Here is a 27,739-nt window from a genome sequence, read left to right as displayed (position 1 = left end):
GTGTGTGTGTGTGTGTGTGTGTATGTGTGTGTGTAGGGAGTTAGGGGAAAGGAAGAGGAAGAGCTGGGGGGAAAGTACACAAGAAAAAGAGCAGGACTGGACAAAGGGAGGCTGTCCTGTTCCAGATGCCTACTTGTTGTACAAAGAACTGGACCACCCCCCTCTCCAATAGTAAAGAGAACACCAGCTCTTCAATCAAAAGATGCGGATTTGAATCTTGGTTCTGCAATTTATTCTCTGTTGGATCCTGGGCAAGATTCTTTACCTCTGTGGACCTGTTCCCATCTGTAGAATTAGAGGAGGGGGTGGACTAGACAACCTCTAAGGTCCCTTCTAGCTTTAAATCTAGGACCCTGTGCCTAGGTGGGTGCTTCCTGATTGCTTCTGTAGAGGAGCAGGATAGTGTGTGTCAGGAACCTCCTTGCCCTTTCCTCTGCTTGCTTACGTTCCATACTAGCACAGCATTCTAGGCTTTGGCCTGCCTACATTCTGACCCTGACTTTGCTTTGGGTAGAGGAGGTATTAAGGAGCCACTGGCTCAGGGGGTCATGACTCAGGATCTATCTCCATTTCTGTTGCTGGCATCCAGTATCTTTACTCACTTAGACCTCTTACCTACTTCTTTTTTGACCAGATTTGTTAGTCTAGACTCAGGAACCCATCTCATCCAGTCCCTTTGCCTATCCTTGTCATCTGTTTTCCTAAACCTGGCTGACTGATTCCTGATGCCTGACCTCTTGGATAATAGACTTCTGCCTACCTAGACCTATTGTGTCTAGTTCTTTTTTTTCTCTCCTGCCTTTGCTGAACTGCCTGGAGTCTAGAGCTTGCTGGCTCCTCCTTGCCTTTTCTGGCTTCTTTGAAAACGATTACTGGCCTGCCTGACTTTATAGCATTTGCCAGCTCATTTCCTGTACAGCCACACTCCCTGTCTTGGCCTGTCCTGTCCTGCAGCAAGAAGGGTCAGTATGAATGGCAGAGAGATGAAAAGGTAACTCTACTTGTTTAATCCATATTGCTTTTTAATTCATGATACCAATAACAGGTATAGATTTTTGACTTTTTAAACTTTTTTTTTAAGAGGGATAGAGGGGAAAACATTCTGCTGCTCACTGCTGTAGCTACAATGCTTCTCTGCTCTAGTTCTCTTTCTGATTCTGAGTTCCTGAAGTCAAACTAGCCAAGGCTAAATGTGGGGGTGGGAAGGAAGTTATTATTATCAGGCACAATTTCCTTTTTAATTGATTTAGCTCATCAGCCAGGCTTCAGCTTGCATAGTTCCCTTCCTGCAAACACCCTTGGGGGCGATTCCACTGGGAAAAGCTAAACCCCCAGAACGCAAAGGCAAATCTGATTCAGCTCCAAACAATGGTCTGCCAGGGAAATCACTCCTCAGATTGGATTTTCCAGGCCTGAATGACTCGGGCAGCTGCTCAGAGTGAGGTGTTCAGTTCATTTGTGGCTGATGGTTGAATTTCCTGACTCCTAACTCTATTTGCCTGTGCGTATGGCTCTACCTCAGGATAGCTGCCTTCGAAAGAAGACTGTTGACAAGTTAACAGTCTGCCCTTGGGTGGGATGAATGCTTCAGGGTCAGTTCCAATGATTGGCCATGTGGAGGCAAAACTGCTAAGGTGCAAAGTTTGGCTTCTAGACTCCCCTAATCTCTGTTTGCCCTTTCGGCTACCAGGACTCCCCTGCTGTCTTCCCTAGGAGGGGAAAGTGATTTGACAAAGTCATTCTCACCTAGGTGTTAAGGACAAAGAGTGTCACCTACCTCTCCTAAACATATTTGCCTTTTAAATTAAGAAAGGTTAGGAGCAAACAATTCTGAACCCAAAGGAACAGAGGTATAATGGTGCAACCTAAGGCGTTAGCAACAGGCCAGAAGAGATATTTTGGAGCAACAAGGGGTATCTGGTACCCTTTAAATTAGGGGTTCTTAACTAGGGTCTACAAACTTGTCAAAAATATTTTGATAATTATATTTCAATACAATTGATTTCTTTTGTAATCCTATATGTTCAATTTTTAAGCATTTAAAAAATTATTCCAAGAAAGAGCTCATAGGCTTCCCAAGACTGCCAAAGAAGTCCATGATACCCCAAAAAAAAAAAAAGAAGCTCTGCTCTAAATCATACATAAAGGTGTTGTCAATTCAACAAATATTTAATAAGCCCTTACAAAACGCACAAAAACAAACCAGTTCCCGGATGGCCAAAAGCTTAAATTCTACTGAGGCACTGGAGGCAAGGTAGACCATCCAGTGAAACATTTTCCCTTAGGCTGCATATTGGGTTTGAAACCCTTCTGTTATATTTGAACTGATTCATGGTAAATTCAGGCATGTACTTTTAAATGTATGTATTCCTGTCCAGGTATGGGTCTAACTCTGATATCCCTTCCAACTCTGAGATCAAGTGGCCATGGCTTATCTGGATGTGAATGGACAGCAGGCTGCTCTCCTTGGTTTAACTGTGAGGTAATAAACACCTGTCTAACTATCTTCTCAATTTTCCCACCAAGCTCCAAATAAACATACAGATGAATGAATGAATGAATGAATGAATAAAACTAATGGATGAATGAATCAAAAAGCATTTAAATGCTTACTATGTGCCAGGCACTGTAGATACAAGTACAAAGGTTAGTAATGTGGCAATATTACCTAGTCACTTGATTGTTTCACTGTTAATGGAAAGCAACACAACAGGAAAAAAAATCTATTCCTGGGGTTTTCGGTTTTGGGTATCTCAAGCTCAACATGTCCCAAATCAAACTAATTATTCCAACACCTGCTCCTCTCATCAGCTCTATTTCTGTGAACGGCATTATTTCCTCAATTACCTATGTCTGAAATCTGGTGTCATCCCTTTTCCATGCCCTACTACCACTGTTCAGTGTGGCATCAAGTCCTCCAAAACACCTGTTATATCTCTGGCATCTGTAGCCTCCCTTTTCCATTTCCATCGCCCAAGTTCAAATTCTTCTTACTGTTTACCTAGACTATTGCAACAACCTTCCTAACTGGTCTCCCTGCCTTTTCTTCTCTCCATGCGCCCCCCCCCCCCTCTTTCCATTCAATCTAGCTTTCTTTTTATGGTAAGAATAATCTTTCACTTAATGCATAAATCTGATCACATCATTTTTTTACATAAAAACTTTTGATGGCTACTCACAGTTTACTTACTGAACAAAATCCACATTCCTTAGTCTGGCCTTCAAGATCTTCAGAAGCTAGGGGTCTAGCTTACCATGCAAGCCTCATTTCACAATACTCCTCGTGATTTACTTTACACTCCTGTGAAACTGAACTTTTCTTCTATTGCTCTTACCAGGAAATCCCTTTGTTTCTGGAGACTGACCTTTAACTGGGTCTCACCAAAAGTCAGTTATCCAGCCTGAGAGTGCTATTCCATTGTTTGAAATTCACTTCGATGACTAACTACAATTCCAAAGGACTCATGATGAAACATGCAATCCATCTCCAGATAGAGAGTTGATGGACTCAGAGTGCATACTGAAGCATATTGTCTCCTTTCTTTCTTTCTTTCTTTCTTTCTTTCTTTCTTTCTTTCTTTCTTTCTTTCTTTCTTTCTTTCTTTCTTTCTGTCTAACAGGGAAATTTATTTTGTATACCTACGCATATTTGTAGTGGATTTTGTTTTTCTTGTCTTTTCAATGGGTAGAGGAAGGGGGAACGGAGAGAATTTAGAACTGAAAATAAAAATGAACGAAAAAAATTAAAATCAGTTCAATTTAGCAAGACTTTGGTTATTGTGTAGTAGTGGTAGCCCTGTGTTGGGGGTGGGGAATGTGACAAAAACACATTCGTCTTGCCCTTGAGGAGTTTATAATCTCTGAAAGAGAAAGCACATAGAGAAAATAGGAATATAATACTATAAGGCAGGTTACAGAGTCTTAATAAGTGTAAAATAGGTGGAGCCAAGATGGTGGAGTAGCAGGAAGCAGTGCATTGAGCTTCTCCCTCTCCTCTACTTTTCCAAATGGGACTAGAATAGACACCAGACTTAATATTGATTAGGAAATTCAAGAAAATAAAATTACAGTGAGCCATTTTTCCAGCCCTGGTCAACAAGTGGTCTCCCTATAACAGAAGGTCTGGGTCCTCTGAACACTAGGGACAGGATCTGGCTAGGAACCTCCTTGCAGAGCATTCCAGATAAGGGAGAGGCTGTGTGCCAGGGCAAGAAGAGGTCCCAGATCCAGCACAGAAGGAGCTGTGTACAGGGTGCAGGAATAGGTGCCAGCTGGCAGCTCTGTTGTGCACTACCCAATTACGAGTCATGGATCCAGGGAAGAGAAAGGAATAAGTTGAGAAGCAAGCAGCAACTGTGTTCCTCTGACCCCAGAAGAGAAACAGGGTCTCACTTCCAAAACTAGTCTGCAGAGGATTTAATCAAGACAGGATTCCCAGATCAACAGCAAGCCTAGAGTTCTATCACTCTGAAGCAGCAGAACTCCCTAGTTGGCTCAAAGTGACTGGGTCCAGAAGCAGCCTACTGAAACTCCAAATGGGGCATTCCCATTGGCATAATTCTCAGACCCAAATCCAGGTCAGGAACTTGCAGAGCTCAAAAAGAGAAGAAGGGGAGAGGACTGATTTTTAAATTCTGCCCTGGATCAAACTACTTTGGGAGTACTGAAAGCCACAAAAATAAAAACAACCACAAGAAAAACAAAACAACAAAAGCAAAAACAAAATCTTACAGGTAGGCAACCTCAGCTATCCCAGAGATCTAGGAATAGTACAATACTCAATATCCAATAAAAGCAGTAAAATCAGCCCTGATAGTCCTTCTGAGTTCGTGGACCCCAGCACTAACAATGTTTGAAGTCAGGAAATAGGCTGGAAGAATAAGTAAAAAAAAAATCTCACCATAAAATGCTATTATGCTGACAAGGACACTTAAGATATAACTCATAAGAAGAAAATGACTTTAAAACATCTACAAACAAAGCTTCAAATAAAGTCACAGACAGCCTGGGTACAAATTCAACTAGAATTCCTGGAAAAGATAAAGCAAGAGTTAAAAAAGAGCTTAAAAAGAGTTTATAAATGAAGTGAGAGTGCAAAAGGAAAACAGGAAAAGAAATGAGATCCGTGGAAGAATCAAAATAACTTGGCACGAGATGTATAAAACTTTGCCAAAACAACAAATTTCCTGAAAATGAAAATGGACTAAATAGAAGATAATGACTGCATGACATAAGAAATATTAAAACAAAGCCAAAAGGCTGAAAAATAGAAGAAAATATAAGGCATCTCATAGCAAAAAAAAACTGGTCTGAAAAACATATCAAGAAGAGATCATTTCAGAATCATGAGACTACTTTTATACCATCACCCAAATGATCGACATCATATTTTAAGAAATTGTAAAACGATCCAGATCTCTTAGAATCAAATATAAAGTATCCATTTACCAGTCACCTCCTAAAAGAAACCCCAAAACAAATTCACAGGACTATTATAGCCCAAATCCAGAGTTTCCAGATCAAAGAAAAAGATATTGTAAGCAGTGAGAAAGAAAGAATTTGAATACCAAGAAGCTGCAATCAGGATCATATAAGATTTAGCAGCCCTAAATATAAAGGAACAGAGATCTTACACTATGTTATTCCAGAAGGCAAAGGATATAAACTTACAACCCAGAATCACTTGCTCAACAAAACTGAGTAGAAGCTTAGAGGGGGAAAAATGAACCTTTAATGAAAGAGGACTTCCAAGTCTTCCTGGTAAAAAGAACAGAGCTATGTAAAAACTTTGAAGTACAAACACAAGAGTTAAGAGAACTAAAAAAGGTAAACACAAGTGAATGACCATAAGGGAGTAAACAAGGACTAATTGTTTATATTCTAATATGTGTGTTTCTTTTGAACTCTTCCTGCCCCAGAGGTCACAGAAGGAGTCTAATTAGACAGAAGGCCTGTGAGTTGTTCTGTTATATCTTGATTATCCTAAAAGAAGAATGGAAAGGGAGGGGAAAGAGGAATACAGTAGGGGGGAAAGGGAGAGAAAAAGGCAAAAGTATCTCATAAATTTGTGTGCAAATAGAAGTCTATACAAACAAGGAGGCAGAGTGAATAGCTGGCACCTGAACCTTAATCTCCTATGAACTCAAAGGAGGGAAGGATATACACACATAGTTACAGAAACAATTTTCACTAAATAGGGAAACAGGAGAAGGAAATAAAAAGGCAGGGTAAATTAAGGGAATGATTAATCCTAAGTAAATTGAAATTTTACTAAGGATGAACAAAAATATTAATAGCAGCTCTTTTTGTTACAAAAAATAACTGGAAGCTGATAGTGTGCTCATCAGTTGAGGAATGGCTGAAAAGTTGTGGTATATAAATGAGATAGAATGCTATTGTGCTGTTAGAAATGATGAAGGAGATGGTTTCAGACAAACTTGGGAAGACTCGTATGAAATGATGTATTGTATAGCACGTAAGAAGAACCAGGAAGACAATTTATACAACGGCAACAATACTGAAAAGTCAAACAACTTTGAAAGACTCAGAACTCTGTTATGCAAAATGACCAACCACAATTTCAGAAATTCATGATGAAATGTATCAGAGGCCTCCTGATAGAGATGTGAAGGTCTCTGTGTGGAATAAGACTTTTTTTTTTTAAAAAACATGGCCCATGTGGAAATTTATTTTGCTTTACTACACATGTTTGCAACAGGGATTCTGTTTTTCTTTCTTTTCTGGATGGAGGTGGGGTGGTGGGAGGGAGAGAAGGTGGGTTCTTGTTAATTTAAAAATAAAAATTTAATTAAAAAAAACACAACAAAACAGTACACAATGAGGGAATTGAATCCTGGTCATCTAAGGTCTCTTAATCTGTGCTCCTGCATTTGAAAAAATGCTTCAGAAGGAAAGATTTCTCTAGACTAGAGCAGAAAGGGAAGGCTTCCTGGAGGACATGGGATATAAGGCAGATCTTCAAAGATGCAGGGTATTAAGATAAACAGAACAGGATAAGGGAATTATCTTAGAGTCAGGAAATGATGTGAACAAAACAAATGTGAAGACAAAAGAATTTTGTGGCACCTTTGGATTTAAATAAGTAGGTCAGTATGGTTGTTCTGGTTATTATGTTTAGGGAAGTAGTAGGAAAAGAGAGGTCTCAGATGAGTTTAGAGGCTGGTTTCTGCTTTGACAATACTTGCTACCTAAGCAAAGTCGCTTACCCCTAATGGTCTTCTCTCATGGATTTCACACTCAGAAAAACATTGAGTTTTTCCAGTCCCTTGGCGTTCAGTTAAAGATGCCATTTCCAAGAAACTGAATTAGAAGCAATGGATAGTGGTGGGGGTAGTGGGGGTATTTTCTTAAACAAATGGATTAAGTAAGCAGCAGCAGAGGTCTCTTCCTTCCACATCCCATCCTCCCACTATGATTAACTAAGACAGGAATCCAGACTCAAATACCTGGGCCAGGCTATGACATGTCTAATAAAAGCCACAGCAAGGCAAGCAGGAAGCTTAGGAACTTCTCTCTGAAAGCCAGGCTTAACCTGTGGTATGGAAGTATGCAAAGGCCTGGGAGAAAGGGAAAGAAAAACTTCAAACTGAGAAGTAGTGAAAGAGGGGAAAGGAATCATCACTGCCCGTGATGCTGGCTTTGCTTCATTAAAATAAATAGAAGCAGCAGCAACAATAAACACAACTCCTCCCTATGGGGCCCCTCTTCTGCTTCTCCCCCAACTTTACCCTAGCCTAAGTGGTTCTCTTGAGTGGCTTTTGGGGAATAAGGCCAAATGATCTGTGAAAAGGTCAAATCACACCTAGAGACTACAGGACTTTGGACAAATCATGTAGCTCACCTGACTGCAGTTTCCTCATCTGTAAAATGGGGATATACGTACTATCTATACCTCACAGGGAAATGAGAAGAATACTTCATAAACCTTAAAACTATAAAAATATAAGTTAGGTTTACAGGTTTTTTTTTTTTAAGAAATGTGGCTTTATTACTTCTAAGAATATGGTATAGCACTAAACCAAGGGTTGACAAGTAGAAGTTACAGGTCATAGACTGTTAAAGCTGGAATGGACCTTAGAGAATAATCTAAACCCCTTATTTTACAGATGAAGTAATTCAGGACTAGAAAAGGGATGTCACTTCTTTAAGGTGTATAACCAGGAGCAGATACTGGACTAGAGCTCAGGGCTCCTGAATCCTGGTCTAGGGTTCCCTGTACTACTACCCAATGGATTCTGTCAAGGATGTAAGCTTTATGATTGTTATTTTAAAATAAGCCTCCACTCTACCACAGGCTGTCATTGCTTCTCCCAGACACTATTGCAAAATGCTTCTAATTGGCTTCCTTGCTCATAGTCACTCCCCTCCTCCATCTGATCCAAACTGAAATTTCTAAAAGAAGATTGGACCATGTCAGGCCTATATCCAAACATCTTCAGTGGCTCCCTATTGTCAATTGGATAAAATACAAGATCCTCAGTGGGGCATTTATATAGTTCTTTGCAATGTAGATCCTGCCTACTTTCCCAGTCTTATCTACTCTGTTACTTCTCTTTGTATACTCTCTATTTCAGTCAAACTGGATGTTTGGCTGTTCTTTGAATGGGACAATCCATCTTCTGCTTTTGTATCTTTGCATGGGTGGCCTCCAGTTTCTGGAAAATACCTCCTTCACACCTCTGCCTTACAATATACCTATCTTCCTTTGAAATAAAGCCCAGGTACTACCTCACAACAAGGCCTTTCCTGTTTCCCCAAATGTTAACACAAACTCTTTTTTAAAAATTATTTTGTATCTCATTCTTGCCTTTTTTCTCAATCAATAGGCATTTACTGTGTTTCAATTTTGTCTTTATCAATTAATCAACAAGCCTTCATGAAGCATGGGCCAGGCATTGTGCTAGGTAGAAAGCAGTCCCGGACCCTAAAAGGCTAGCACCCAGTAGGTACTTCAAAAAAAGTCTGAATTGAATTGTTGGCATCTCAATTTTTTCTCCCAGTCATTTCCCAAAACATCCCCCTTACTCTCCCCAACACCACTGACAAAAACAAAGTTAAGCAAAACTGACACTGAAACCCTTATTGATGATATAGACGACATTCCAAGACTGTAGCCTACCACTTGTAAGAGGAAGGAAGAATATTTTAATATTCAATAAACTACTTCGCCTAGAAGATTAAAAACATTTGAAAATAGCAGTTTGTGCACAAGGACAGACTTCCTTCCCCTCTCCCCCCACCCCCAGTTACTTTACTTTTCTTATTTATTCCATCCAAATATTTCTCTACAGAAAGTTAAAAAGCTAATGCTGATACAGCTCCTATTTGAAATCATCACTAGTTATGAATTAATGACATCTAAATGAGTAGATTTTTTTAGAGAACACAGCACTGGATTGGGAACCAGAAGTTCTGAGTTTTTTCCCTGTCTCCATCTTTAATCAGTGATGTGGGTTTGGGGAAGTAAGCTAAGCATTCTGGGCCTTAGCATCTGTCAATGAGGGGAAGTAAATCCTGCCTACTGAAAATGTGCTCAAGAAGATAACGAGTAATATGAGCAACAGAAACAGCTAGGTAATGCAGTGGATAGAGTGCTGGGCCTGGAGTCAGGAAGACCTGAGTTCAAATCTAGCCTCAAACATCTATTCACTGTATGACCCCGGGAAAGTCACTTAAACCTCAGTTTCCTCAACTATAAAATGGGGATACTAATAGCGCTTACCTGGGAGAGCTGTTGTGAGGATCAAATGAGACAATATTTGTAAAGCTCTTAACCTGGTGCCTGGCCCATAGTAGGTACTATATAAATGCTTATTCTCTTCCCTCTTCCCTAATATGAGTACATCCTGAAAAATTTAAAGTAGTATTATGATCAGTTTGTCCTGTTTTTATCAGTCCCTTATAAAAACTATTGGGGTGTCAATTTAAATAATGTATATATAATACATACATATAGATATAATTTATATCATATATGTTTATGCCAAAGGAAAATGTATATTTTTGTTTATGCCTCAGTTTTCCTTTGTTTCTTCTCCTTCCTTCTTCCTAATTTCTCATTCTCCATCTCAATGGTTGCTCTTTAGAAGGAGCCAGCTACTCCCTTGGGTTAGTGGTGGGGGAGGAAGGTTACAGGATCTGTTTCCAAGACACACACAGCCCCCTTGGCCTCTGGACCAAGCCCCTGAGAGCGATCATGTTTCAAAGCCCTGTCAACTCATCAAAAACACCAAGCTGGGAGCTCATGTTCCGCAGATTAATTATCACAACTGCTGGGGAACTCACTGCCTAGGCAAAGCTGCTGCTCTTCTTAGAGCACAAAGGGCTCTCTACGTTATACCACTCCCTCATGGTGAAATGGTACTTCTTGCTGGGGGCATGAGGGTGTTCTTCAATGATTGGCAGCTAATTTAACAATGGTTTAATAACTCAGAAAGAAAGAGTGGACTAGCTAAACCTTCCAGGGTTAGTTTTTGGTTGGGGGGCAGGCAGGAAGGCAGATTAGTGGTAGAGACGAAAGGAAGGGGGAGTGTGAAATTTTGGAGAATCGGGTCTCTATTTCTGGCTCAGCAACTGGGCAAGTACTCTTCAAAGCTAACTCTGTAATGATCATTATGGGGGCCATATGGTGTAGAGCAGAGGTGGGGAACCTGCAGCCTCAAGTTACGCCTTTTGACTGCATCCAAATTCAACAAAGATTTTTTCTGTGAAATTTGGATTCAGTCAAAAGGCTACACTTGAGGACCTAGAGGGCCCCATGTGATCTTAAAGCCACAGGTTCCCCATCCCTAGTGTAGAGGTTAGCTCACTAGTCTAGGAGTCAGAAGACCTGGGTTCATGGTCACTTAGAAATACAGAATCCTAGGGATGGAAGGAATCTCAGATCACTTAGCCTAACTTCCTGCCTGAAGTATGAATTCTTTCTACAATACACCTCACAGATTGTCACTTTGCCTTTTCTTGAAAACTTCTGGTGACTTTTGAGACATAACCTATTCTACTGTTGAGATGAAATCTACGTGCCTCTAAGTTCTACTGAATGACCCTAGTTCTGCTTCCTCTTTCACATTACAATTCCTCAAATACTGGGAGACAGCTTTCCTCTTTCCACAGTCTTCACTTCTCTCATTCCTTATGTGACATGGTTTCACACTCTCCCAATATGACAGTCATCTTCTGAATGTTTGTCAATGTCCCTTTTAAACTGTGCTGCCTAGAACTAGATATAATACTCCAGATGAGATCTGACCAAAACAAGAACTGAGTACATGGGAAGGCTATTGCTTCTCTTGACTTGGACACTATATTACTCTCAAAACAACCCAAGATTGTAATGGTTTTTCTTTTTTTAAACAATTGTCACTGTGAGTTTGTGTTACAGCTCAAAGACCTGTGATATTGTTGGTATAGATTTTCCCTTCACTAATGCAGATTGCAATCCCTTTAAAAGCCTTAGCAAATGATCATGAAGAGTTGTTAAGGATGAAAAATTCATCAACCTATATATGGCTAATCTGATGACGGCCTCTATAGCTTACTTAGGTGGGTCCTTATGAAACAGGCGTAGGGTACATTGTAGGGCTGGCCAGAGCTTGTGTTCTGCCTAATTAAAGCCTTCAAGGATCTGGGGTTCCCATCCAAGTCATGACAAGTTATCAGAGGAAAGCTCTAGTATCATACAACAGAACAAAAACTTCTAAGTCTTTTTCATGAGAATTGCTCTTTTGCTATGTCTTCCATGGGCCATATTTGTGCAGTTAATTCTTTGAATCTAAATAGAAGAATCTAAATATCCTTGTTAAATTTTACCTTGTTGACTTTGGTCTGACACTCCCCACCTGTCAAGATCCTCTTTCAATATACTGGCTTCCAGTTTTGTGTCATAATCAAATTTGATTGTCAATACTTATGTGTCTTTATCCAATTTATCAATAAAAAGGCTTAACAGGTATTATGCTACTAGATAACCTTCTTTAAGTATAATATTGATCATGAATCAATTCGAATTCACTGTACTATCACCATATACCTCTCAATCTTGTCCAGAGATTTTATGTGACTATTAAATGCCACCTTGAAATTCAAATATATTTTATTCATAGTGTTCTTGATCTACTGTTCTAGGTGGATTAGCAGCTGAAGTTACAGGAAATTCATGAAATGGCTGCAGTGGGATGAGATAGAATCCTTGGACTAGAAGATAACCCTAAAAGGTCCTTTCAAAGTAAGGAAATGATTTCCCCTCTCTGGGCATCACTTGTAAAATAAAGAGTCTAGAGTAAAGAGTTTCTGAGATCTCTTTCAGCTCTAACATTCACTTTAAGTCCCTATTTCCTATACTGATGCTTAAGCTGCTGTGAGATGATAGCGCCTTTCAGTATCCATGGAAACAAGATCAGATTGAGCTGGTGACCCAGAGGTAAATGGTTGGGTTTTCCATTACCACCTCCTTGAACCCATCTGGTCTGTCAGCATCAACTTGCCATGGGTGACAAGGAAGCAGTCTTTGATGATGCTGGAGAGGAACCTGTGACCATTGAGGAATAAAAAACCCACTCCCATTCCATACCCATTTAGTTTCATGGGTTTCCTATTTGGGATCTGGACAAACTGGCTTGTATGTGGTGTCCCTGAGACCAAGGCCATAGGATCAATACACACTTGGGCCCATTTACCTTTTCTAGGGAGAATTTCAGCCCCCTAGGTTTCCCCAGAGAGAATTTCCATTCACATAGAAACGAGCTACAGTCACTGGCCACAAAGCGAACCCTAAACCTGCTTAATAACCTTGCAAATCTGTAATATTAAAAAAAAAGTCAATAGGATGGGACGCTGGCTGGCTCAGTAGACTTCATCTCCAGTCACCAAAATACAATTCGTAGTGTCATTCTTAGCAGTACTATTTTGGTAACCTATTTTCCAATAAAACCTAAGGCGCCTTTTTGCTTCTTTCTTAAAATCTTGAGCTCTCTATCTGCACCCTTAATCTCATACCTCCCTAGTACCCCCTGCTGAAGAACCTTTGGGTTCAGTCTTCTGCCTGGGGATAAAGTGGGGAACCTAGAAGGCAGCTGGGGTCTTTAAGAAGCAAACCTGCTTTTTCCCTATCAAACAGCTGTGTAAGCATAGGAGAAACCCTTCTTTAATTAATTTAATAGGATTCAATTTAGTTTCTAAAATGGTTACAAGTCACCCAAGGGGGGACCTCCTCAGCCCAGCCTAGAATAATTAAGAGCTCTTTCAATTCAGAGGCACCTGTCAAAGGAAACACCAAGCATCATTGGGCTGCAGTTATAGCTGCTCTAGGGTGGGATGATCACCCAGCCATGGAATCCTTGGACTATAAGATACCCCTCCCTGAAAGGTCATATCATTTCTACCCCTGCTTTTCCAACTCATTCTAGCTAGATAGCCATCTATCTGCACCATATGGCTGTGGAGAAAACCATTCACTGTCAAATGGTTGAAAACTGTTGTCCTTTAATGCATAAAGAATAAAGATGGAGAAAAACATGGCAACTGCTCTTTGAACCACTTATCTATGCCTGACTAGTTCACCAGGTGGCAGCTACCCAAATTTCAGGTATAGTGCTCATTAAGGAAGAATTAAATAGCTTCTGAGAATCTGGTCTTGCCGTATTAAACCAAAAAAGTGACAGCAAGTGTCCTAGGGGCCTTCAGTAGTGACTGTAACCAAAACATGAACCAAAATCAATCACCTGTTGGAATCTCAAACCAAATTAAACCTGAGTATTTATTAACAAACGATAATGATAAACTAAAGCAAAGTGGTTGTCCAGTAAACCAATTTAAACTTGGGACAAACCTACGTATTTTATGAAATAACTGAACTGGCATAAAACCAGAACACAAAAACATGCTTAGAACTGAACCTTAGCCAATACTTTATTTGGTTCAAGTTTCTGGTCTCTCCAGAAACAAAAATACAGGCAGCAAATGGTAAGATTACAGGTCAGGAGGCAGAGAAGCTGGGTTCTAGGTCTGAGCAAATCAATAAGCCTCTCTAGGTCTCTGTTTCTTCATTTGTAAAATGAAGGGATTGGACTGGATGACCTCCAAGGTCCCATTCAGCTCTCTGGCTGTGATTCTATGATGTGCATACTACCTGTGATCTTGGGTAAGACACTGCATCTTTCTGGGCCTCAATTTCCTCACCTATAAAATGAAGGGGGTGGAACTAGATGATCTCAAAGGTCTAGCCTTAACAGCCTATGGTTTATCTTACTTTGCCCTCCATCTGTCTCTGCCCCAGACCCTTTCCCCTAGGCCAGACAGGCTGAGATCATGTCCTCAAAGCCTCCAGAGCTCCCATGGAGTCTGCAGTCATGAGAAGTTATTTTTAAAGACGAGATGACAGCTCCGACAGTTCTGAGTCTGCCCTCTGGGTCAGGGTCTGAGTATTCTAAACCACCCATGCCAGAAATCACATACAGATTGGGGAAATTACCCTGCAGCGCTAGGCAGTCAGGGGCCTTTCCAAGGAGCTTAGCATCTCCTGTTCAAGATGTCAAGTAAATAAACAAAGAGAAAGTTTCCCCTGTTGTAATTTTCATCTCCATAATAAAAGGTCAAGCTTACTACAAATAAAGGCTTCTACCGGTTAAAAAACCCCTGGGCTTAGAGGGAGGAGACCCTAGTTCCAGCTCTGGCTCAGCCACCAATTAGATGGCAACCTTAGTTTTCTGGACATTGGTTTCCTCATCAGTGAAATGGGGGGAAATGGGACTAGATACTAACATTCCCTAAGTCAAGGAATTTATCTCACCCTTAGTCTACATTTTTCAAACTCACTGCTATTTCCTTAAACTCTTTCTGTTCCCCCTGGGCAATGTCCTGCTCCTCCCTCCTCTCCAATACAAAGCCTTTTGGCTACTTGAGTTCACAATAGAGGGCTGGGCATGCAGACAGGGCTCAATAAATCCTTGCTGACAGATTTGTTCAATAGGTACAATAATCTCTGCCCCACTTCTCTCTGGTTTATGTGAGGATCAGATGCAGTAACCAATAATAAAAATAATATGTTAAACTTTCAAGCTTGAAGGGTCTATGGTCTCCAAGAATTAAGATGGTTTCGACCACATTAGAATGGAGTTACAGCCTAGTGGAAGGGAAGCTTCTCGAGGGTCAGGATGGCCTTTTCATTTTTGTCTTTGTCGTCTGAGCACTAAGAAGAAATTTAATCAATCTTGTTGAGCTGAATTGCAAATGCATTCATTTAACATTTACAAAGTATCTACTATGTGCAAGGTGCTCTGACAGACTCTTGAAAAAAATTTGAGAGAAAACACAATCCCTTTCCAGGTGGAGACCATAGCCCCAAAGCGGTAGATGACACATACTCACGGAGCTATTCTACAGAACAGATGTGTGACAAGCGCATAAGAGAGGAATTAAGTGCTATCTGTGTAAGGTCTGAGGAAGGGAAGCTCATTACTGCCTGGGGTTTTTGGAGGACAGAGTGTTTGAGTTTGGCTTTAAAAGATGGGCAGGATTTTAATAGTCAATTGAGTGTAGAGGAAAGGGGTAGAAGGAAAAGGCAAAGGGCATGTTATGAGTTGTTGTTCAGTTGTGTCTAACTCTTCATGACCTCATTTGGGGTTTTCTTGGCAAAGATACTGGAGCAGCTTGCCATTTCCTTCTCTAGCTCATTTTACAGCTGAGGAAACTGAGGCAAAGAGAAGTTAAGTGACTTGCCCAGGGTCCTACAGCTAGTAAGTGTCTGAGGCCAAATCTGAATTCAGGTCTTCTTGACTCCAAGCCCAGTGGTGCTCTATCCATTGCACCATGTAGCTTCCCCAAGAAATATTGGGAGGGAAGCACAAGCCACAGATAAGGAATGGCTAATAGTCCAGTTTGGCTGCAGTATGCAGTCCGCGCAAGATAGCGTTAGTATAAGGCTGGAAAGGCAGGATGGTATCAGATTGTGGAGGACCTCGAATGCTAGGCTCAGAGGCTTGAACTTTATTTGCTATGTGATAAGTCATTGAAGGGTAGTGAGCAGAAGAGTATTCTGACTAAATGTATGTATAAAGAGGATTAATCTGGTAACAGTATGAAGGATATATTGGAGGGGGGTGAAGGACAGGCTAGAGGTGGGAAGACCTGTCAGGAGGGTATGACAATAACTCAGGTTGGTGGTAATGTGGGCCAATTCTAGCATGGTGGTGGTGGCAATGGAGAGGAGGGATTCATGCCACAGGTATTCTGGAGGTTAAAAAAAATTTAGAGGATTTGGCAACTGAATGGATCTGAGGTGTGGGAGAGAGAGGGAGGAGCCAAGGACAACACGAAGGATTATATACAGCAGACTAGTGCCACAGTCAGAAACAGTAAAGACAAAAGGGGGAGATTTTTGTTTTACAAGTGTTGAATTTGAGATTCTGGCAAGGAACACAGGTGAAGATATCCTGCTGGTCACTGGAGTTGCAGAACTCAAACTCAGGGGAGAGATTAGGCCTTGATTTTGGCTTGATCTGACTAGGAATGATGACTGCCATCATGTGGGTGAAATCAAAAAGTGAGAGGGTAGTGAGAGAAGTGGGCTGAGGATGAGATGACAGATGTCTTCTTGAGGGATGTCCACATTTAGAGTGTGGGAGGCCTAAGAGGGCATACAAAGAATGATGAAATAGGGGAAACCACAGAGTATTGTGCCGTGCAATCTAAGGGTGGAAGGAAGCATCGAATCAGAGGGAGGGTGACATCAAACGCTGTGGAGGTGTCAAGGAGAATGAGGACTGAGAAAAACTTGCTAGATTTGGTGATAGGAAAATGACCTTGGAGATTGTACTTTGAGTAGAGTTAGAGAGGAGAAAGTCTAACTACAAGGCTTTGAAAAGGGAGTGAGTGGGTAGAAAGAATGAAAGAACAGGAGAGTAGACCAGGGGTGGGGAACCTGCTGCCTAGAGGCCACATGTGGCCCTCTGGGGCCTCAAGCTCACCCTCTGACTGAATCCAAACTTCACAAAACAAATCTCCTTAATAAAAGGATTTATTCTGTAAAACTTGGATTCAGTCAAAAGTCACAGGTGGCCTCAAGGCAGCAGGTTCCCCATTCTTGGAGTAGACTGTCTGGACACCCATAGGGTAAAGGCAAGGAAAGGACACTGCTATTTTTCACTGTTGTTTTACATGTATTAGTCTTCACTATCATCACCATAGTAAATGTCTCTTAGGTGTTGTGGGAGGAGATAAGAGCACTGGAAGTGGAGTCAAAAGAGCTCAGTTGGAATCCTGAGGTATTTATTAGCTATGTGATCCTGGGCAAGTCACTTAACTTTTCTGTACCTCTGTTTCCTGCTCTGCAAAATGGGTATAAGAACAGCATCTACCTCACAGAGCTGCTGTGAGGATCAAATGAGTTGATCGACAATATGAAAGGAGCTTTGCAAACCTTAAAGTGTTAAATAAATGCCAGCAACTATTAATTATGGAAATTCAGCATGGTGAAATGGATAAAAAGCTGGCCTCAAAGCCAAAAAAACCCCCTTGGTTCAAGTCCTGCTTCCAACACTTACTGGCTGTGTCACCTCTCCAGTACTCTAGGAAACTCTCTAAGATCATAAGTTAGAGATAAAGGTCCCATGAGTTTCCTTACCCAGTTTGCTATCCCTAATCATAATTTACTTTGAAAATTAAATCAGAGCAGAGGAAACAAACCTCATAGGTTGCACGCTACAAATTGTCACTAATCATATAAACTACATCATTGTTGATCAGACACGGAGCAGTGCTCCCTTAAAGATGCAGAGCCCTCTTTTGCTACAGCCTACTTCAGCGGGGCCCTTATAATAACAGAGGAATACAGCCAAAGTAAATTCTCTAAGCAGGAGCTGTTTGGGAGGTCTGTGGCCACACTGGGAGGAACCCAACCATCTGGCTGCTGAAACTGCTTCGCAGTCAGTGCCTGGAGGGAGAGAAAAGACAGAGAGAGAAGAGAGGGGAAGAGAGAGTAAAAGAGAGAGAGAGAGAAGAGAGAGAGAGAGAGAGAAGAGAGAAGAGAGAGAAGAGAGAGAAGAGAGAGAAGAGAGAGAGAAAGAGAGAGAGAGAGAGAGAGAGTGAGAGAGAGAGAGAGTGAGTGAGCTCATAGCCTGTCCATTCAGCTGTTGGCTAGGAAGATGAGGGGACATGTTACTCATGGCCTGGGTCTTCTTCTTGGGGATGCCTGTAAGTAGGGACAAATGGCCCTCAAAAGCACTTGGAGCCCACTGAAGAGGGTTTTGGGCAGCTGGGCGGTGCAGTGGATGGAGTGCCAGGACAGGAGTCCAGAAGACTAATTTTCCTGAGTTCAAATCCAGCTTCAGACACTTATTAGCTGTGTGACCCTGGGCAAGTGACTTAACCCTGTTTCCCTCAGTTTCCTCATCTATAAAATAAGCTAGAGAAGGAAATGGCAAACCATTCCACTATCTTTGTCAAGAAAACCCCAAATGGGGCCATGAAGAATTGTACACAACTGAAAAAGACTGAACAACAAGAAGAAGGGCTGTTAAGGCCTGAAGTTTCACTTATTCTGCTGTGGTAGGTTGAAACCTTGGCCTAGTGGTCAGCTGTGTGACACTGGGTAAATTATTTTATGGTTTTTTGGCTTCAATTCATCGAAGAAATAATGGGTGTTACCACATAGTCATACTTTACTTATTCAAGGCTTAAGTTACTTAGCAACTTCCCCCATCCAGAGTATGGTGAAACAGTAAAGAAAGCAAAAAAAAAAGTCTGTAAGCATTTTATTTTTTAAAGATTCATTAATTTATTTGTTTTCAACATTCACATCCAGAAGATTTTGAGTTCCAAATTTTCTCCCCATCTCGTCCCTCCCCCAACCCTAACACAAGTGTGTATTCTGAATACCCTTTCCCTTAATCTGCTCTCCCTTCTATCTCCCCTCCCCCCCACCTCCTTCTTAATTTACAGATAATTTGAACAAGTTTGGTGAGCACTGAGAGAAGATTTGAAGCAGCAAATCAGAGGAGTGGATGAAGCAGAGGTGCCACAGTCAGAAGCAGTGAACCCATAGCTAGGAAGAGCAGACACAAGAACTATAGTGCTGAGGAAAGGGGGCTGGATTTAGAGTGAAGAGTTCTGGGGTTCGGTCCCGGCTCTGCCCCTCCCTAGCTATGTGTCCTGGGGCCCACTTAGGGAAGTGACAAATATCCCTACATATCTCCTCAGGCCTTCAGATTATCGCTATATAAGGTACATGACAACAAATGATATTTATCATGACCTGGAGCCATCAGTAAAAGGCTAAATTAGGTTAGGAAATTCTATTTATAGAAGCATGTGATACGGTTTTAGAAAGATGTTCACCCAAAAGAGCATGTGGTACATTTTTAGAAAGATTTTCATCCAAAATAAGAGAAAAAGTGTCAGTGACTAAAATGGCAGGTTTTTCAGCTATCTGGAAAATCAATCAATCAATCAATAAACATTTATTAAGTACCTACTATATGCCAGGGTACATATGGGGCTGCTAGGTGGCAGTGGATAGAGCCCTGGCCCTGGAATTAGGAGGACCTGAGTTCAAATCTGGCCTCAGACACTTGACACTTACTAGCTTGTGACCCTGGGCAAGTCACTTAACCCCACTGCCTAGCCCCCCCCCCAAAAAAAAAGGAAATGAAGATGACAAAGCTGTCCTCTCCTTCGTAAGTAGACATTTGTGAGGGTCAAATGAGATTATGAATGTGAGGAAGCTCTGAAAAATATAAAGATACTATATATTGTACAAATGTGTGTGTGGGCGTGAGGTGGGATGGGATGGGGTGGGAAAGGGGCAGTTTTTCAACATTTAGTCAAACCATACTGGTCTTGAGTCATGTTCAGCCGTCAGTCTTCCTGGATGTCACTCATTCGTTTCTCAAATACTAAAAAGACAAAGAAAAAAATGTAGTATTTTTCTCCCCCTCAGAGGGAACCATCTACTTATACCTAATGTTTAATGCACTTTCAGATGACAGCAGGCAACCTGGGAGGAGTCCCTTAGCTGCTTCAGAAAGGGCAATTAGAGATTAAAAACCAAGGGGAAATTAATCGCGTACTACCTTGTGATGCTTCTCATGCTATTATGTAACTTTTTAAGGTGTGTAACTCATTTCTTTAACTAGATGGCAAGTTTCTTGCCCTGTTTCATACTTTTCTTAGGCTGCTCATACCATGTCATGCACACAGTAGGAATGCAGCAAATGTCTTTTAAAATTTTATTTGGAAGTTCTGATTTGCTCTGGAGCTCAAGGTGTGTGCAGTTCACAGGCAGAAGATGAATTTCTTGTTCTTGGGCAAACAGATGTTGCTTTGAAGTACGTGCCCATGAGTGATAAAAGGATCTGAGACATACACACACACACACAGAGCATATCTTCCTCAATATATGAAATGGAGAGAGAACATTTCTTAACAGAAGCCTCTAGTTCCAAGGTGACCCTTTATCAGGGCTCCTGATGAGAGTAACTGATGACACATTAGGGTTTCAGCTTCTCTGCCCACTCATTCCACCTCTGGATGACAGAATACACCTGCATTTCCAGTGATTGCCCCCCCACCTCGCCCCCCATCAGCAGAGTAAGAAAGGAGGCTAAGCAGGCAGGCTAGCCAGCTGGCTCCAGAATACATCGCCCCTTCCTGGTAATGGAAAAATGCTTTAATATCTGTGTCTTTGGCTGTTTAGACCAAAGGACTTTAATTCATTAGAGGCAGTTGTAGCATCTCCTCCAAGGTGTAATGGCAGATTTGTGAAGACTTGATAGAGAGAACTGGAGAGAGTGATGAGCAGTGACAGAGGGGACTTCCAAAGGCATTTCTGGAGATCTGTGATTAGGGTTGGTGTTATACCTAGGTGGCATAACCTACTTGGCATGAGTGAGAGGGTTTCTGCTCCCAAATATCTTTCCCACAAGACTGATGGTACCTGAAATTCTACCATAAGCGCTATAGACCTTTTTGGTTTAAATCAAACAGGACTTTATCTCTTATTAAAAAATAAATTACCCTGGAGGGTTAATATTTTAAATCTCATTTATTCAAATATTTCTTTTAAGTTCATTGCATCATTTCCTTAGAGCAAATTTTGATGGGGGTAAGGGACAATGTAGATCCTTAGGTGCCTAATGGAGGGCAAGGTTGTTTGCCCAGTCAAGGAAGTTAGAGGGGGATAGGAGTACTGGGTACAAATTTTGCCCCCTTAACCAACTCTCTGTAAGGCCTGCTTTGAGCATTAATTTACAGGACTTATTTGGGGCAAAATGTTATGAAAACAGATATGATGTATGCACATATTTTTACAGATCCAGTGCCAAGTTTCATGTGGATATGGATTAAATGTACTTACTAGGGGTATTGAAATTAGCCTGGGGAAGGATGGAGATACTGCATATTCCACAGAGGTAGGGACAGTCAATGACCCTATTCTCCTACTCTTTCAACTACAAACAGAGAACCCTGCCCTGGTGTTGCTACATGACAAGAAAGGGGATTTATTGGGTTTCTTCCCCTCAGGAAAACCAGATTAGTGGAGGTTACCTGGGCTGAGTGAAGACAGAACAAGGCTTCAGTACTAAGGGATCTGATAGAGGGAAGGTGCCAGATCAGACAATATCTAAGGGACCTTCCAGCTCTAACATCCTACTGTTCTGGCTCACAATTTTACTGTGGGTCAGCTCTGAGAGGAATGATGTACCCTATTTCTTCTAGGATAAAATATAAACTCTTCTGTTTGGTATTTAGAGCCCTCCAGGACCTGGCCCCAACTTACTTTTCCAGACTTATTTTACATGATTCCCCTCCATGCACCCTACAGTTCATTAACACTGAACTCGCTATTTCTTACATGCCACTTCATCTCCTGTCTTTGCACAAGCAACAGTTATTCATGCCTCCTCACAGCCACCTCTTAAAATTCCTGGTCTGTCCCCTCTCCTTCCCCACTCCAAATTACTTGTATTAATTTTGCATGTACTTTTATTTGTACATTTTGTTTCTCCAGATAGAATGTGATCTCCTTCACATCAGGGACTGTTTCATTTCTGCCTTTGGATTCCAAACACTTAAGCATAACACCTGGCACATAGTGACATTTAATAAATGCTTGGCATAGATATTTCATTCCTCTCAGGGAGAAACAAGTAATAGGTTTTTTTGGGATCCTTTTCCCTAGACCTTCAGAGGATATCTACTAACGTTCTGTGTTTAGCTGTCATAGGGCTCACCCCAAACACTAAGACAGGTTCCAAAGGGCAGGATGTCTTCTGGCTTCATTCCCTGGCTTTGTGTCCAGTTCAGCTCTGGGCCCAGGCGGGGTGCTGAAGAAGCTTTTATCAAAGCTAAAAATTCACAAAATGCTTTACAATGCTCTGATTCATGTCTTCTGTGACAGGATGGTACAATCTGCCCCATTTTCTAGGCAAAAGCCATGCCACAGACAAGTCAAACTTTGGGTACTGCAAAAACAGCAGGAAATTATTCCTCCCATCCGCTTAGTTCATAACCACAGCGTCCCTGCTTTGTGTATAGTTGATCTGGTGGCTGCACTTCAAGAAGGATGTAACAAACCTAGAGGAAGCAGAGCTACATATAGGCAAAGACTGAAAAGAAGGTCTCATTTGTTTGGAAAGATTCAAGTCTGAAAAAGGACAAGAATCAACTTCTATAACATCCTGAAAGGGTTGGAGAGGATGAACATGAACTTTGATCATCAATATGGGAATAAAGAATTTAGAGACTAATTCTGGCAATTTGAAAGAGGGAAAAGGAGACCAAATAGCTTGGGCGCTTGGCTGGTATGTGTAGCCAACACAGTCTTAGATTTTGTTCTCTAAATTGCTGCTCACTGGGTGACCTTGGGCAGGTCACTTCTCTCATCTAAGTTTCAGTTTCCTCATCAGAAAAATGAGGAGTCTTGTATGGTAGACTGATTATGAGGGATCAGAGAAATAGGGTATGATTTCATTCATTCATTCATTCATTCATTCAATGAGCATTTACTGGGTGAACAAAAGCAGACTAAGGTAAGCAGAACCAGGAGAATGGCAAGAAATAAATAAAATAAATTAAAAGATAAGAACCACAAAATAAAGTTAACTGAGAAAATATAACAAGGAAGAGAGAAGAAATACCTCCTTTCTTTTCAGCAGAAAGGTGGGTGCAGACTGTTGCATACATTGTCAATCAAAGTAAGTCTGTCAATTATTTTGCTTACTTTTTTCTTTGTTACAAGGGAGTACTCGTTGGGTGTGGGGGTAAGGAAGGGTATATCCAAAAATGCAATGACAGAAAAATAAAAGCCGACAATAAAATTTATTCCTAGGACATGAGGTACTAGATGACCTCTAAAGTCCTTTCTGCCACTAATAAGCTGATTGCAAGAATTCAAAGACTCTTTCAAACAGCAGGATGAGAATCAGTCAAACTTTTTAATTCTAGATGTTGAAAAGAAGGGAGAGGAGTCAACTAGGAACCAGGAAGTTAGTGAATGTGACGACAACAATGGGATTGTCTTTAAATCTAAAATACAATAGCTTCAAAAAAGGTTTTTAATAAATTAAATGACGACGGATTTAAAGCACATTATTAAAGGGAATTCAGTATATTTAAAACATTACTCTGACCTGAGAGGTGGTGTTAGGGAAGGGCCAACAAACCCTCCCCCAAACCCCTGAGGCAGAGTTCTAGGCTGAAGGGGGCCAGGTAGCCTGCTCTGGGTGGTGATTCTGATTATTCTCCTAGGTCACAGAGAGTCTGTGTCAGGGCTTTTGTGGTGCCCTGGAGAAGGGAGATGACCACAGGATTGGCCATAATCCAAAACAAACATAAACCACTACCAAAATACTCAGCATTAGTCATCTCCAGGAGGAAAGCCAAAGGATAGAAAACCTGAGTCTTTATTTGGAGGCTTACCTCAGGGCTTTAGGAGGCTACCAATGGAAGGCTGTTCTAGGAGAACAGCCTTAACTTTCTCAAAGAGATCACAGGATCTTTGGATCGTAGATCCTAAGTTATTTGGGAGGAACCTTGGAAATCAGGCAGTCCAATTCCCTCATTTTTCAGATAGGGAAACCAGAGGCCCAGAGAGGTTAAGTAATTTGGCCCCTCCATCCAAATGAAATCTGGACTTCCTGCTGCTATAGTTGCTGGTATTCTCATAGTTCTGCACAGCCCAATCTTCCAGCTATAAAACCAGCCAGAAAAGTAGAAGTCTCAGTGAGGCAGCCAGGGATTCTATAGCAGTTGGTTAGGTGAAGAAAATAGCATGTAAAAGACAATTTTATTAAGGAAAAACTCTGTCTCTCTCTCAGTACAAAAAACATTTAGGCTTTTGTTGAACAGTAACCCTTAAGCTTTTCCTAGCACTTTAGCGCAGTGTCTGGTCCATAGTAGGCATTTAATAAATATTTATTGATTGACTGATTCTCAGAGCCCTCTCAAAATGTTGGGTAACTCTCAAATCTCATTTATGTCACTGGCTCCAATAATAAAAGAAATTTGTGGCACAGTACAAGCAAATTCAAATGTGGGAAGCCATCCTGCAAAGATCAGGCCAATGGCATCAATGCAGTATATAAAGGGATTTTATTTATTTATTGCTTGTTTATTTTTTTAAATTTTGTGTTGGTCATGCTATCAAGATGAGTTTCAAGAGTCAATCAATAAGCATCTATTAAGCGTTTACTGTGTGCCAGGCATTGTGCTAAATGCTCAAGATATAAAGATAAAGTAAAAACAGTTCCTGCCCTCAAGGGACTTAACATTTTAATGGGAGAGATTACATATATATCTAAAATATATCTAAAATATTAAATATGTTAAAATGAAACATATTGATATTGTATATTAGTATAGCCAATATAAATACAAAGTAAATGCAAGATAACCTTATTGGGGGTGACACTAGCAGCTGGGGGGTGGGGGAAGTGGTGTCCAGGAAAGGCTTCCTCTAGGACTTGACACTGCAGCTAAATTGTAGAAGAAGCCAATGATTCTAAAAGTTGGAGGGTGGGAGTTTTCATATAAGCCAGTATAAGCTAAATGCAAATGAAGAAGCTGTGGACTAAATCATTCTTTCTTTTCATTTCTGTCTCTTTGCTCAGGCCATTTCCTATTTGTCTATTTGTCTTTCCCTCTTCTCCATACTTTTCCAAACTCTGCCCTTTCTTCAAACCCCAATTCAAGTCCTCCTTCCATTTAGGATTTACGGTTTGTAAAGCACTTTATAAAGATCTTATTTTATCCTCATGATAATCCTGGGAGGTAGGTACTATTATGAATCTCTCCTTATTCCAGCCCTCATCAACATTCCTTTTCTCTAACCATCAGAAACACTCAGTCATAAATTAGGCTAGAGATCAGAGCTTAAAATGGCCTTAGAGATCATCTAGTTCAATTCCCCACATTACAGAGGAGGAAACTGAGGCTGAGAGAGAGATTAAATAACTGGCCCAAAGTCACTCAGGTATCCTGTGATAGAGCAAAGATTTGAACTCAGCTCTTTTGAATGCAAATTCAGGTATCTTTCTTCTTTATGATGTGTCTCCTACAATGAACCATGTATTTTAGCACTTGGAATAATGAAGGCAAGTCCCTTGAGGGCAGGAACTGTTTTTACTTTATCTTTGTATCCTGAGCATTTAGCACAATGCCTAGCACATAGTAAGCGCTTAATAAATGCTTACTGATTGACTCTAGAAACTCATCTTGATAGTATGACCAACAGAAAATTAAAAAAAAAATAAACAAGCAATAAATAAATAATAGAACAGCAAAAGGCCCTAAGGGTCATCTAGTTAGACTCCTTCAATTTACAGATGACAAAACTGAGGCCCAAGGAAGTAAAGTGATTTATTTGTTCAAGGTCTCATAGAAGATTAGTGGTTAGGCTGGGTTTTATACCTACTTGTCCTGACTGCCAGTCCATATTCATTCTATTAAACCATGCTACTTTTCATATCAAAACAGCTTAGAACTGGACTAGATCTTCGAATCATCCGGTCTAATCTCATTTAGCATTTGGGAAAACTGAGGCCAAAAGAGGGAAAGGTCATCAGGGAGTTCTTGGAAGGTCTGGGACTAAGAATTCAGATTCCTGAGTCCTGGCCTGTTACTATGCTCTTGAATTGCTTTAGGTTCTCTCTCCAAATAGACTGAGCTCCTTCAAGGTACGGATAAGTACAGCTAGGTCTCAATAAGTATCAATAACCAATCCCCTGAAGCAGTTATATTAAACTTCCTATATCCCCCTCCCCCCCATTTCCAAACACAGGGGTGGAAGCACATGAGACTGACTAATGGCTCAGGAGATTTCCTGAGGTCATGGCATTATGCTCCAACAACTGATAGGATTCAACATGCTTACTAGTAACCTGCCCAGCCGTGCATATTTTCTCAGTGACTCCACTGGCTCTAGGATCTGAGAATTTTTAGCAATGACAGGTATCATTACTGGAACAGAAGCAGCATGATGGCATTTGGAAACCTAGGTTGTAGTGCCAGCTTTACCTATAACTTCCGGTCTATGTTCCTATGAAGTCACTTAGATTCTCTAGGTCTCAGTTTCCTCAGCTGAAAAAATGGAATTAATAAATCCCGCCTGCCCTATTTGTCTCACAGGGATGTTGTAAGGCTCAAATGAAATGATGGACATGAAAATGCTTTGGAAGATCTAAATCTAGCACAAATAAAAGAGAGTATTATTCCACTAGCTAATGACTGGGGAAAAATGCTCTTAGCTGAGTGTTTGGCAAATGCATTTTCAAAACCCAACATACTAAACAACGTCACTTACCCCTATCCTGAAGCAAAAACCTGTGGTCATTCAACTGCCACCTTCTCTCTCTAATCTAAACTGACTGAAGGTGCTGACAGAACAGTTTAGCAGCTTAATGCCGGTCAGGATAAGACTTCTCTTCATTAATGGAAGGATACTGGAAGGCTGGTCATTGAAATGCAAACCCACACCCAGGAGAGCAAACCTAGCAAGAGGCCACTTTCCGCTGGGGCTGGGGCTTGTGAGCCTTGTGACTATGCTGCTGGGCTGCTGATGCTCTAGAGGTGTGTGCATTTGGTGAATGTCTGGGGAGAGGTGGGGGAAGCTGAAGTGGGAAGTGGCAGACTTAAGTCCAAAAGACTCCTACACACACACCCACTCACCCCTTCCTTTCTGTTGTTTGAGGTGTAACCAGCAACAGTGAAACAAAACTTGTTTCAATGCTATATTGAAGAATTTCCTTCCATTGGGAGGAAAGCTGGGGAACGAAGTCTACAGTGATTTCTTCCCAGGATACTGCCAGTCTGGATTTCCTTCCTCCCCTGGTGATTCCCTTGAGATTGCCTCGGATGGCAGCAACACTAGAGACAGACAGGCCCAGTCATACCATTTGTGGGAACAAAGGACATTTGGGAGCATTACTGCTGTCTGCCTGTTAGTCCTTATTTAAATAACCCAAGGTCATGAAGTTAATTATAAGCCACAAATCCTCAACACAACACATACCTGGACAAAACAAAGAAACAAAAGCCACCTTGGAAGTAACCTTTATTTTTCCTAACATTGCTCATAGCACCTAATGCACTACAGAGGGACAGATGCTATAGTGGTACCTACTATGTGCTCACTCTGCCTCCTCTAGTAGCATGGCATATGGGAAAGAACATGGGATTTGTAGTCAGTCAACAAGCAATTATTTATGTGCCAGACACTATTTTAAGTATA

At 41.1% G+C, this 27,739-nt stretch overlaps 1 protein-coding gene and 1 long non-coding RNA gene across 2 annotated transcripts in view; one reads left to right on the top strand and one right to left on the bottom strand.

Annotated features, from left to right (window-relative positions):
- Positions 1-27,739, bottom strand: part of HS6ST1 (heparan sulfate 6-O-sulfotransferase 1) — a 303,152-nt gene that overhangs the window by 131,066 nt on the left and 144,347 nt on the right. The gene's annotated exons all lie outside the window — the stretch shown is intronic.
- On the top strand, positions 904-12,263 carry LOC110194660 (uncharacterized). Its single transcript, XR_002320763.2, has 3 exons — positions 904-991; positions 2,379-2,482; positions 12,145-12,263. It is a non-coding gene; the product is annotated as an uncharacterized LOC110194660 (long non-coding RNA).

Source organism: Phascolarctos cinereus, unplaced genomic scaffold, assembly GCF_003287225.1.
Source record: "Phascolarctos cinereus isolate Bilbo 61053 unplaced genomic scaffold, phaCin_HiC Scaffold_726;HRSCAF=1367, whole genome shotgun sequence".
Lineage (NCBI taxonomy): Eukaryota > Metazoa > Chordata > Mammalia > Diprotodontia > Phascolarctidae > Phascolarctos > Phascolarctos cinereus.
This window is presented reverse-complemented; position numbering and strand designations above follow the sequence as displayed.